We start from the raw sequence: 13,348 nt of genomic DNA, 5'->3' as shown, positions 1-13,348 counted from the left end.
TAAAATGTGATAATTCATGAAACATGCACAGGATTCTCAAAGGGTGTCACAGTGCTCTATGTCAGACACCGGTAAGCAATACTTTCTTCATGAATTGAGCAATAGGAACTAAGTATACCAGAGGTAAGGTTTAAAAGTGATTCTGTGGTGCAACATGCCAGACTTACAGCTAGGCGTTTGATATACTGGGCTCTGAAGTGGACATCATACCCTATAGATTCCACAAGTCCTGTAATGCAAGCACTTAATCAATGTCACTCCTGCTACAATATGATTGCTTCATACCTGTATATGTTGGTTTTTTAAAAAGAAACAGTGCTGTGGCTCTACCCTTGTGATCCTGTGGGTTGCTGTACACAACACTATCTCTGGCCAATCTGGAGCAAAATCCTATCCTGATTATTGCCCTGGGCAATACAGAATCACTGCAAACACTTCACTGAATACACTTCTCCTGCTCCTTTGACATAATCCAGAATTTGTCATTTCTTAAAACACCTGTCGCCCGACTGCAGATCTGCAGGCAAAATGTAAGCTATAGTAAAATACGGTAATTTTTGCAACAAGCACAGGTATGTGTCAAGAAGCATAGTACTCTGTCTCAGAGGCCTGTAAGCAATACTTTGTTCATTGCATTATGCAATGTATTTTTTCACATATGTTAATGAAATCAGATCTTAAGTGTTGATTATAAAAAACTAATAAAAATAAATACTTTTGTTTTTATTTATCTTGTATCACAGAACAGAAAAATTGTTTTTCAAGCCCACAAAGTGTTTAAATGCAATACATGAACTAAGAAAGATTATCATGGGAATATAAGTATGTTTCCTCATAAAAATGTATTCCTTTCATTTCACTTTATTTTTTTTAAAGAAACTTACGTTACTATGATAGTTCCATTGAACTTGAAAAAAAAATCTTGCACTGCTGAATTCAGAATTCAAATCTATAACATTAAAATCACCTATTAGAGAATTGAAATAAAAACCTGCCCTCAAAGTAAGACATTACCAACAATGACCACAAGGTGGAGATATTGTCCTCCCACGTAAAGACTGGCAAAATTGTGTTAAGGTAAAAGGAACAGAAATGCATTGAATTTGAAAAAATACTGCTTTTATTTCTAAATTAAAAAGCAAAACAGTTATGCTGTAGTGTGGTATTGCTGTTAACTTTGTGCTATTATGTGGTCTACAATGCCAGAGCTGCTTATGTTTTGGCAGTATGGAACTCTGAAGCACTCTGGATTATGGAACACTGTGCCCTTCAAGACACACCTATGAATGTTTCATTGCATTGTGCATTTGGGACTAAATATGCTAAAAGTATGATTTTAAAATGTTTTTATTTCACTTATGTTAATTCAATAAATTATTACATGTGTTTTAAAAAACAAGTCTAATTAAAATAAATGCTTTTTTTTATTTATCTTCTACCATTGAACAGGAAAATCTTTGTAGTTCAAGCCCACAAAGTGTCCTAATGATGCAATACATGATCTAAGGAAGATTATCACGGGAATATCAACATTGTTTCCTCATAAAAATGCATCCTTTCATTTTATTTTTTAAATAAACTCATATTATGTATAGTAGTGGTCTTCAATTTAAAAAAATCTAGCACTACTGAATGCATAATTCAAATCAATAAAAATAAAATCACCAAATAGAGAATTGAAATAATGTTCACTCAAAATAAGACATTACTAACAATGACCACAAGGTGGAGATATTGTCCTTACAAGTTAGAAAAGGCAAAACTGAGAAAAGGTAAAAGGAATAGAAATGCATTGAATTTTAAAGAAGACTTTTTTTTTCTAAATGAAAAGGCGAAACAGTCATGTTGTAGTGCGGTTTCGCTGTTACCTTTGTGCTATGATATAATCTACTATGCAAGAACTGCTTATGTTTAGGCAGTATGGAACTCTGAAGTACTCTGACGTATGCAACTCTGTTCTGTTGACACTGCCTATGATTAATACCTGGGACAAACACCCACACATGACATAAAATATATCAATCACTTACAGTAGTACTGAGGGCAGAGCCACAGGATCACTGCTAAACACTTCACTAAATACACTTTTCCTACTCATTTGATATGATCCAGAATTGATCATTTCTTAAAAGACCCGTCGGCCAGACTGCAGATCCGCAGCACCCGGCTCCCACCGGTGCGTGCGAGAGGGCCGCGGTGCATATTGCCTTGTCCAGCAGAGACTCGCGCCCAGCCCCGCTTCACACCCCATCCCGACCGACCCAGCCATTAGAGCCAATCCTTATCCCGAAGCTATGGATCTGACTTGCTGATTTCCCTTACCTACATTGTTCTAACATGCCGGCAGCCCCTCTCACGCACCCTGGTTGGAGCTCCTCCTCCCCTGCTCGCGGGGGAAGGCCAGGGTGCCAGGGGGGATAAGCCATCATCTGCAGCGACGGGGGGATTGCCTGCAGGTGGCGGGCGGCCTCGACCAGTGTCTAGGTGTCTAGCAGCTGGCTTAGAACTGGTGCAGACCAGTGGAATTAGACTGTTTAAAACAAAGCATCGCGAAGGCCCGCAGCGGGTGTTGATGCGATGTGATTTCTGCCCAGTGCTCTGAATGTCAAAGTGAAGAAATTCAATGAATCGCGTATGGCTATGTCATCGGATCCTATCATCAGCACTCTGATGCAATCGGAAGAAGCACAAGTAAAACTCCAGAAACTTTGGATCCAGGTTGGAGGTGATGTTAGCAAAATCCCGGAACTAAACAACCCAACAACCTTAACAGTGCAGTCAGAGGATATACTGCTTCCAGTGGGATGGGAACCCAGTCCCAACCAAAAACCAAAATTCAAGACTCCATGTAACTGGCGTAATGACGAATTTGAGAACTGGACAAAATTACATGTTCAAGGAACAGGAATTAAAAACTTCAAAGATGACCCTGACAGTAACTCCTGGCTTGCGCATCACAAAGGTTTCAAAGAAAGACACTATATCGCAGCACTTCAACTTCGGGCTAATGTATATCCCACCAGGGAAAGCTTGAACAGAGGTCAAAGGGGATACCCAACACTCTGTCACAAGTGCTAAGAGAAAACCGAAACATGCTCACATATACTTGGACAATGCCCTAGCGTTCAAAGTGCTAGATTAAAGACTCAACAAGATCTGCAACATTTTAACCGAAGAGGCTAAAAAACAGAATTGGGAAGTCAGAAAAGAACCACATTTCAGACTCGAAGGATCAAATGAACTGAGAAAACCCAACCTCATTTTCACAGAAAACAAAGAATCAATAGTAATCGATGTAACAATACAATATGAACAGATCCTACACACACTAAAGGAGGCAGCAAGGGAGAAAGTAGTTTACTATGAGCCCCTGAAAGACCAGATAAAAGAAACAACAAGAGCCGAAAAAATTACCTTCTACGGCTTTCCAATTGGAGTGAGAGGAAAATGGCACGAGAGAAACTACAACGTCCTTCAGAGTCTGGAGATTAGAGAAAGTAGACAGTAACAGCTAAGAGCCCTACTTTACTCTGTCGACATCCTCTCAATTTTGGCGGCAAAAACACAGCTACTGAACGTAACAATGATTGTATATATCTCAGATGTAGTTCAGGTGGGTAGCTGCGTCAGCATGCGTAGGCTGCAAAGGAACAAGTAATAGGTTTATTCCATGCTGAAAAAAAGAAGAAAGAGAACACAACGTTTCGGCCGTGGAGCCTTCTTCAGGTGTGAGAGAGACAGGGCAGTAGGCAGAGGTAAAGTAGCGGGAGAACAAAGGTTGGGAGGGAGGAGGAGTGAGAGGTGGGAGCAGGGGACAGAAAGAGAGGCCAATCAAGAGGTGTGAAGTCAGAATGGGTGCAGAGAGGTGTGAAATGAAACTTCCAATGAATGGAGAAAATTTAAAAGAACAGTAGTCTGTCGTTAAGGGAAGGGAGAAGGTGTGATCCTAGCTGCAGAATAATTTTAGTTTCGGTGGTCTTTCTGATGTATGAGTTCGGAAAACCGTCTTTGAGAACACAGACGGAGAGATTAGAGTGGTCGTGGCCGTCAGAGGTGAAATGAGAAACAATGGGCTTGGAGAGATCTTTAATCTTTACAGCCCTGACGTGTTCTCTGAAACGGTCTCCGAGTCTCCTTCCTGTTTCTCCAATGTAGATGGCTGGGCATTTACTGCAAGAGATACAGTAAATAAGGTTGCTGGAGGTACAAGATGCTGTCTGGGTGATCCGGAATTGTCCTGAGGGGCCTTGAATGAGTGTGGTGGTGGCTGTGTATTTGCAGGTGATACAGCGAGCTCTGTTGCAAGGGAAAGTGCCTGGTGTGGATGGTTGTTGAGGGCGGTCAAGGGAGCTGTGAACAAGGAGGTTACGCAGATTAGGTGGTCGGCGATATGAGATGATAGGGCGATCAGAAAAGAGGGCCCCAATGGAGGGATCATCCTGTAGGATGGAAAAGTTGTGGTTAATGGTCCTGGGGATAGGAAGTGCGTTAGGGTGGTAAGGAAGCACCAAAGGAATGCGGTTGTTACGGCGGGAGTTCCTGATCGGGTTGATGGTCCGGGGGGTGTTTTTGGCTCGGGCAAGGGCCCTGTCAATCACACTGCTGGGGTATCCTCTGTTGATGAAAAATGAGTACATTTCGAGGGCTTGGTTCTCGAAGTCGATGTCGTCGCTGCATAATCGTCGTAACCTAAGGAACTGTGAAAAAGGAAGAGAGTTTTTAGTGTGGTTGGGGTGAAATGAGCTGTACAGGAGGTAGCTGTGTGAATCCGTGGGTTTGTAATAAACTGAAGTGGACAGTCGGGGGTAGTTGATAGACAAGTGGATGTCTAGAAACGGAAGAGTAGTGGAAGATATGTTAATCGTATATTTGAGGGACGGGTGGAAGTTGGTGAAATGGTGCAGGAAGAACTCAAGCTGATCGTTGGAGCATGTGGCGGCACCGACGCAGTCATCAATATATCGTTTGTAGAGGTCAGGGACATAGCCAGTGTAGGAAGCTAACTCAGATGTATATAATGTAACTATAAAATGTACTTCAATGTTATATTATGTACCTTTGTATATAACCGAAAAATGTTAACCCTTTTGCTGAATTAAAATCACAGCTATAACCCCCTTGCTGGCATCTAGCTAGGTCCTGCCCTTTACAGCCCTACCCTAGCTGGGACTGAAAATGACTGGTGGGAACTTGAACTAGACAACCCTCCTTGACTTGGGGATCTCATAATGATTACAACCGGCATGGGAGCACTCAAAGCCATTGGTGGGTGTGTCATCCCAGATGCCGTCTTGCAAGCATCATTTTGGATGATTAAGTGGAGGGGCCACTGAACCCAGAAAAGAAACCAGTTAATCTGGTGATTATAAATAGCCAAATACCTCGTCATCTATTTAGTGACGTGCATGAATGGATGAACGAGATTCCCACTGTCCCTACCTACTATCTAGCGAACCCACAGCCAAGGGAACGGGCTTGGCGGAATCAGTGGGGAAAGCAGACCCTGTTGAGCTTCACTCTAGTCTGGCAGTGTGAAGAGACATGAGAGGTGTAGAATAAATGGGAGCCCCCCCTCCTGGGGGCACCGCCGGTGAAATACCACTACTCTTATCTTTTCCTCACTTACCTGGTGAGGCGGGAGGGCGAGCCCCACACAGGCTCTTGTTTCTGTCACCCGCCAGCTGCGACCCGCTCCGGGAACAGAAGCAGGTGGGGAGTTTGACTGGGGCGGTACACCTGTCAAACAGCAATGCAGGTATCCTAAGGCGAGCTCAGGGAGGACAGAAACCTCCCGTGGAGCAGAAGGGCAAAAGCTCGCTTGATCTTGATTTTCAGTATGAATACAGACCGTGAAAGTGGGGCCTCACAATCCTTCTGATTGTTGGGGTTTTAAGCAGGAGGTGTCAGAAAACTTACCACAAGCATAACTGGAATGCGGCGGCCAAGCGTTAATGGCAACGTCACTTTTTGATCCTTCGATGTCGGCTCTTCCTATCATTGTGAAGCAGAATTCACCAAGTGTTGAATTGTTCACCCACTAATAGTTAATAGTAGGTTAGTTTTACCCTACTGATGATGTGTTGTTGCAATAGTAATCCTGTTCAGTACGAGATAAATCATTCGCAGACAACCTAATTCTGGGTCAGGGTGTCGTACGTAGCAGAGCAGCCACCTCGCTATTGTTGTAACAGAAAGAATAAGGTTCTTGATCCCGAGATGAAGTAAAACAGATGAGTTTATTGCATGCAAGGAACAATAAAGCCGAAGTCTTGTTTCCCGCAAGAAACAACAAAACCGAAGTATTGTTCCCCGTACTGGTACAAACTTTTGGGTTATATAGTGTCTTCTTCTCCGTTTCTGACGTCACTCGGTCTGATGGTAAAGAGGGGGGTCATGGTATTTGGCCAGTTTACGATGTCCTGGCCAAATGGTCAGTTTAAGATTACACCCAGGGGGGTTCCTAGCTTGCATCTGCAATCCTTATTAGTTAACCCCCTTTCCTGCCATAAACCCCAGCTTGTGACTTAGAAGTCTAAACCGTATACAGAAAGGATTAAATTCAAACCCCCGTCTTCACATCTTTCTTCATTCCCCCCTTATAAAATACGGCATACGTCAGTGTAGCCTATTTTATACATACAATGTCAGGGCAGATCTTTTCTTTCTAGGTGAACAGGTATGTATTGCCATGACATTGTACGTTCCACGGTTATAGCAAGATGTGATACATGTTTTTGTGCACGTGATGATTACAATTACACATATAAGCAAAACTATTCCTACAAATAAACACTGTAAAAAGGTTCCACCCCAGGTCCCAAACACAGACTTTACCCATGACCCACTTCCCCAATTTTCAGTATAATAGTCCTGATATTTCTGTCCCTCATTGTAAATGTGTTGGGCCAGATCTGAGATGTGCTCAGAATTATCAGGAATATATGTGCAGCATTCAGTGCCAATTACTGCACAAGTTCCTCCTTGGGCCGCCAGTACATAATCTAAAGCTAGTCGGTTCTGCATGGCCACTGTTCTGAGGGCTACCATCTCATCATTAACAGCCTTCAGACTAGATGAGGTAGAATTTGCTAATTCCTCTAAAGTCGAGGCCATTTGAATTAACTCTCGACTCAGAAAGTTCATGCCGGCTTGTGGAAATATTATACCTAAATAATATTCCCAATCAGCCAATTTTCTTTGTGGTCTGTGGTTAGGTCCGAAGGGGCTGTGGGTTTGAACACGGATATGAGGAACCACATATCCTAAATAACATGAGCCAGACCACTGGGCTGGCAACCATGGGTAGGCTCGTTTTCCACAAATGAAATATGTTCCGTTTGGCGCTCCCCATGCCTCTGAAAATAAGAAGCTTATACCGAATTGTGGGGTGTGCCTATCCCATCCTGGAATTTGGAAGGTAGAGGTGGATATATCTGCAGCGATGGTAAGGTTGCAACGACTCCATCCAACCAAGTGCAGACCATTAGTGTGCTGAAAACAAATGTTTCCCTCACGTTCCTTATTTAGAGTCAGGTATGGTGGTGTATGGCTTCTGTTATACTTAGGAGCGTAAGAGCCTGTGAAACTCGTTGGCTCTAAGCCTCGCTCCTGTAGATATTGTAATGTTGTGCAAGTTAAAGTCGTGTTATGGCAACCCCCATAGTTTGTCATATTAAAATCTCCTATATTATCTCTCCAAATGATCATTCCTATGACTTCTTCGAGACGCCAAGGAATGGCCCCCATAGGAAGTCCTCCCTGTACATATTTGGGTAATGCGGCACACACCCAACTGGGGATGAGGCTCGTCGGCAGTGTGACGCGTGGATCCAGCGATCTTTTCCTTCCACTCGAACCGCAGACTCGGTTGTCAACAGGATCTGGTAGGGTCCGTCCCACCTGGGCTGGAGAACCTGTGAGGGAAATTTCCTGATCCACACCCACTCTCCTGGGATGAGGTCGTGCCCTCCTTCAGGTGGTGGTCCCCACGCCTCCAGGACCTGCTCGCGGGCTCCTTGGGTGGCCTCTGTCAGCAACTTGCAATACTGTAACAGAGAATCAGTTAGTATACTCAAGCCTACTCTGTCATGTCCTGGAGAGTCACTCAGTCTCATGGGACGCCCCGTGATCACCTCAAACGGGCTCAGCCCCACTATTCGATTTGTCCCAGCCCGGATGCTGCACAGTACGGCGGGCAATGCATCCACCCAGGGGATCCCTCCCAGGTGGTACTTTGTCAATTTAGCTTTCAAAGTTCGGTTCACCCGTTCCACCATGCCGGAGGACTGCGGGTGATGAGGGCAATGCAGGTCCCATTTGATCCCTTGTAGGTCTGCCACCACCTGACACACTTTTCCAGTAAAATGTGTGCCCTTGTCTGAGTCTATGCGACACGGGAGTCCCCATCGGGGAATTACTTCTGTCACAAGATATTTGGCAGTTGTCAGCGCAGTCTCTCGTTTGACAGGGACAGCCTCCACCCATCTAGAAAACTGGTCCACCATCACTAGGAGACCTGTTTTCCCTTTACAGGGTGGCAGTGAACAATAGTCTATTTGCCAGTGTCTAAAGGGCCCCTCGGGTGCAGGACGTCGTAGATTAGGAGCCCGAACCGGCGGTGCTCCAGAGGCTTTTTGGCACTCTCCACAGTGTTGTACCACATCAGCTGCGAAGGGTGTGAAGCCTGTGCCCACCCAGCTCTGAGCAAAGCGTCGAGTCATTTGGCTAACACCTGGGTGCCCTGTGGAGTGTATTTGCTGTGCCAGGTAGGGCATTAGTTGCTTGGGGCAGGCGGGTCTGCCTGTACGCTGGCACCTCCAGGTCCCATCCTTCTGCAGCCCCACATTGCGTTCCATCCAGGTCCATTTCTCAATCCTTGGGGCCTGGGCCTGGAGCTCGCTGAGCTGTTCCGTCCGGAGTGCCTGTATGTTCACTGTGCAAACTGAAATAATCTGAAGAGGTTTTTCTATAGACCACTCCTCCCATTGCCCCAGGGCAGCTTGACGTGCTGTCCAGTCTGCCAGCTTATTGCCCCTGGCCTCGGGAGTGTCCTCTCTGCTGTGGCCCGTACATTTGACTACAGCTACCTGCTTTGGGAGTTGGAGAGCCGCAAGCAGCTCAGACACCAGATCCGCATTCTTTACCGGAGTGCCAGCAGAGGTTAAAAGATCCCTATTACTCCATAACCTTCCAAAGTCATGGCATACTCCAAATGTGAGTCTGTGTATATTGTGGTGGTCTTGCCTTTTGCTAATTTACAGGCTTCCACCAAAGCTTTCAGTTCAGCTCGCTGTGCTGACGTGGGTACCTCAAATCTTCCCACACATTGGATATCATGTTCTGTAGTCACAGCCCAACCCGCTTTCCTCTCCCCACTAGAATTTATGAATGAAGTTCCATCAGTGAAGAGGATGAGGTCTTCATTCCTTAGTGGTTGCCCGGCTATTTTGATGCCCTCATCTTCTCCCATTGCCCAAACATCACAGCTGTGTTCTAACATATAGGCTTCTGATGGGTCAGGTAACAATGTGGCTGGATTTAGAGCTCCTTCACGTTCAATGGTAATATTTGGAGCCTCTAACAAGACCTGCCACTTGCTCCATCGTATTGCATTAACCTGACTGACCCGATTCAGGGACATGAGGGTGTGTACCGCATGTGGGCATCGAACAATCAGTTGTTGATCTAGCACTATGTTATTGACTGCCTGTACTGCTAGACAGACGGCCTGAACGGCTCGTAGACATGGTCCCCAGCCCCTGGCTACCTCCTCCAAGGATCCAGAGTAATACCCTACCGGGCGGTACCTACCCCCATGTTCCTGTGTTAGTACAGCTGTCCAAAATCCATTCTTTTCACTTACGTAGAGGTAGAATGGTTGATCTGTCTGAGGAAACCCCAATGCAGGAGCCTGTACCAGAGCTTGTTTTAAATCATTAAAAGCGTGTTCAGCTTCAGGACTCCAAGCAATAGGATCAAGCGACCTCCCTCCCCCCTTTAATAGGTCTGTAAGTGGTTTGGCCCTTTCAGAAAAAGCAATTTCTATTGAAATTGCACAGACCCAGAAATGATCGGAGCTCTCTCACCATGTTGGGACTAGGGTGTGTTCGGATTGCCTGGGCCCGATCTTCTGTCAATTCCCTTTTTCCCTGACTAATCTTCTGTCCCAAGTAAATTACGGTGTCTAGGCATAACTGTGCTTTGCTATAACTAGCCTTGTGTCCTTTTTTAACTAAATGGTCGAGAATAATTTGGAGGTCCTTCTTGTGGGTTTCCTCGTCAGGAGACGCGATTAAAATATCATCCACATATTGGATAACGACGGAGGACACTTGTGGCAACTCCCGGAGATGCCTCCGAAGTGCCATGTGATACACGGTGGGGCTGTTATAAAACCCCTGTGGTAACCTGGTCCAAGTATATTGTTCTCCATCTACAACAAAAGCGAACCAATCTTGTACCTCTGGGTGTAGAGGAACAGACCAGAACCCATTAGCCATGTCAATTACTGAAAACACCTGGTGCTCAGGGGACAGTAGTTGAAAAATAGCAAAGGGGTCTGCTACCAAGGGGGTGAGACGGTTGATGGGTTGATTAGCTTTTGAGTAATCAACTGTGAATCGCCATGCTCCGCTGGCTTTCTTTACAGGCCATATTGGACTGTTGCTTGTACTATGTGTTTTTCGTACAATGCCTTGAGCCAATAGTTTTTGTATTACTGGTCGAACCCCTTCCTCCGCCTCTTTGTTGATTTTATATGGCTTTGTGTATGGCGGGGATTTCCCAGTAAATGTGGCGGGTTCCATATCCAGAAGCCCGCATCCGTCCTTATCCATAGTCCAAATTGAATGCCCTTTTAGTTCGTCTTTTTGGAGGGACCAGATGTTTACCTCCACCCTCTCCTCATGTACGGTTAATGTAACCCCTTGTAGGTATTTCAGAGCATCCCATCCCAACAGATCTGGGATAGGTCCTACCCACATGACAGCGTTAAATGTTACCTCCCCATCTCCTAGTCTAATCTTGAGTTTTTGAGTTTCTCTGAGTGTTATTCGATTGCCCCCTACACCAGTGGCCTCCAGCTCCCTCCCTGTGAACATGACAGCACACCGTTTGGCTGACTGTTCAGATAAACAAGATAATTGAGCCCCAGTGTCCCATAAAAGTGACATTTGAATCCCATTAATCGTGCATTGTAATTTGAGCTCTTTTTCACTCAGCTCCTGAGATAGGCGTAGGGAGGCCACTAGGGGGAGTCCTAGTTTAAAAGATCCCTGATAGCGCGTTTGTCTGCTTCGCTCAAATCCTGTAATTGTGACAACAGGCTTTTTTGCCCCTCTCGATTCGAGGGATTGAAAGGGGGATCGCGGTATCTTCCGCGGTATCACTGGCTAATCGCTTTTTGCAATTCTTTTGCCAATGTCCGAAATTTTTACAATAATGGCACCGATTTGTAATTTCGCCTTTTGGACTTAGTCGGGTGTCAGGGCCAGCTCCACCCTTCAGTATGGGGGGTGTCCACCCTGTTTGTATTGCCCGCACCTTTACATACATATTTCTCTCGATTTGCCGTGCCATTTTAACTATTTCCTCAAACTGTTTGTTCGTATCTTGCCCTATTTCGGGCTCTTTTAACTGAAGGGCTTTGGCTATATCAGGCTTAAGACCGCTCAAATAAATTTGTTTAATCACAGCAGAGGCGTCGCTATTCACATCATCTTCGTCACTTAATCCTGAGCATTCCAGCCAGAGTGTGACGAAGCGGTCAGTGAAGTCAGCCACATCCTCGCTTTCTTTTTGCTGACATGCAGATATCTTTTTCCAATCTGTCTTCGGTGGATAATTTTGTTTAAGCCATCGCCAAACCCATTCCCATCGCCCTCCCCTGCAGTTATCCTCACACAATTGTTTAAGTTCTCCGACACGCTTTTCCCCTGTCCTTCTGAGGATCATAGCGGCAGTCAGGGGGGAGATACCATAAGTATCTTTTAATTCCTGAAGCGCACTCCAGGTTCGCTGCATCCCTAATTTTGGGTGCGGTACTTCTCTAGCCCACCGGTCAATATCCTCCGGTTTTGGATTTGATCGTATTGGGGGTTCAGGGAAGGTAGGTGCGAGAACGGACCCCCTCGGCGGGGTGCGAGACAGAGTTAGAGTGGCGCTGTCATCAACGGCGCCAGCCCGTGCTACATCAAGTCCTTTCCCACTTCGAGTGAGAGTACAGATCTGCGGGCGCCCTCCCTCTAACAGGGGAGACCCTGATCCGTCTTTATCACACTCATACCAAGTGTTATCCCAATCAGACCCCCCATCTCCATATGGCCACTGTGGGAATTGATCCCAATTATTTTCGTTTCCTGCCTGTTTGTTCCCCTGTGGGAGAGCAGGATATAACTTAGTCGCCGGCTGTAGCACATTTGCCAGTGCAGCGTGACCAGGAGCTAATTCCTTCTTTAGTTTCTCATTCTCCTGTACTGCCTCTTTTAGCTTTTTTTCTAGTTCCTCTTTTGCCGCGAATACATTATCTTTCCTCTCATTTAACGCTTTTATTTTTTCTGTGAACTCCTTCTCTTTTTTATCCCATTCTGATTTTTCCTTCATGCTAATCTGCCACCTCAGGTGTCGGCCGATCACCAGGGCTGCAGCTAAATCTTTGTTTTTGTTCCAATGTTCATACGCATTTTTACAGGCATCTTCGCCCCAAACTCCTTCTGACAGACTCAGCTTCTTCCTATATTTTTCTTCCCTTTCAGTTAACTTACACTTTTCCGATATGTAATCAGATACTTCCACCACTTTCTCAAACACCCAATTAGCACACGTTTGGTTTCTTTAAGATTTACTTTTGTCGTGTGTGAGGTAACAGCTCATTCAGCTAAGGGCGTCTGTTACCTCCAGATCTAAATGCCTCTCAGAGACTTTAGAGAGGACTTACACCACACTGTTCACAAGTAAGGAACGAGACCTCGAAAACCCCCTTTCTTGATCAGTAATTCACCATCCCCAGAACGCCAGCATCGCTGCTTTTGCCCCGGGGTGGACTTACACACTGAGCTCAATCAGGGCGATTCTCGGGTCTCAACGTCCTTTAAATCCTGTTACTTAATGCTTTGCTCTTTTATTATGAGGTGTGTTTATGTTAGTGTCGTGCGTGTGTATATGTATTTCACAAACAAGGAAAACACCAAAAATATACATATATATACCTCCTACTTCTGTTTCCTTTAAAACAAAAAACCACGCCACGCCAATCCGTGCACGATCAAGGCGTAGCTAATCTCAGGACCCCGGGCGCAATTAAGGCCCACACCAATCCTGGATTATACGTGCATTTAATGCACCACTCAGC

General features: G+C 45.4%; 1 pseudogene; it reads left to right on the top strand.

Moving 5' to 3' along the window:
* Positions 1-5,481: 5,481 nt before the first annotated feature.
* On the top strand, positions 5,482-6,220 carry LOC148818806 (28S ribosomal RNA; annotated as a pseudogene; the record flags this gene model as incomplete).
* Between the last annotated feature and the right edge of the window lie 7,128 nt (positions 6,221-13,348).

This window comes from Atractosteus spatula, chromosome 17 (genome assembly GCF_055471065.1).
Source record: "Atractosteus spatula isolate fAtrSpa1 chromosome 17, fAtrSpa1.hap1, whole genome shotgun sequence".
Lineage (NCBI taxonomy): Eukaryota > Metazoa > Chordata > Actinopteri > Semionotiformes > Lepisosteidae > Atractosteus > Atractosteus spatula.
The sequence above is the reverse complement of the archived record's forward strand: the minus strand, read 5'-3'. Positions and strand labels throughout refer to the sequence as shown.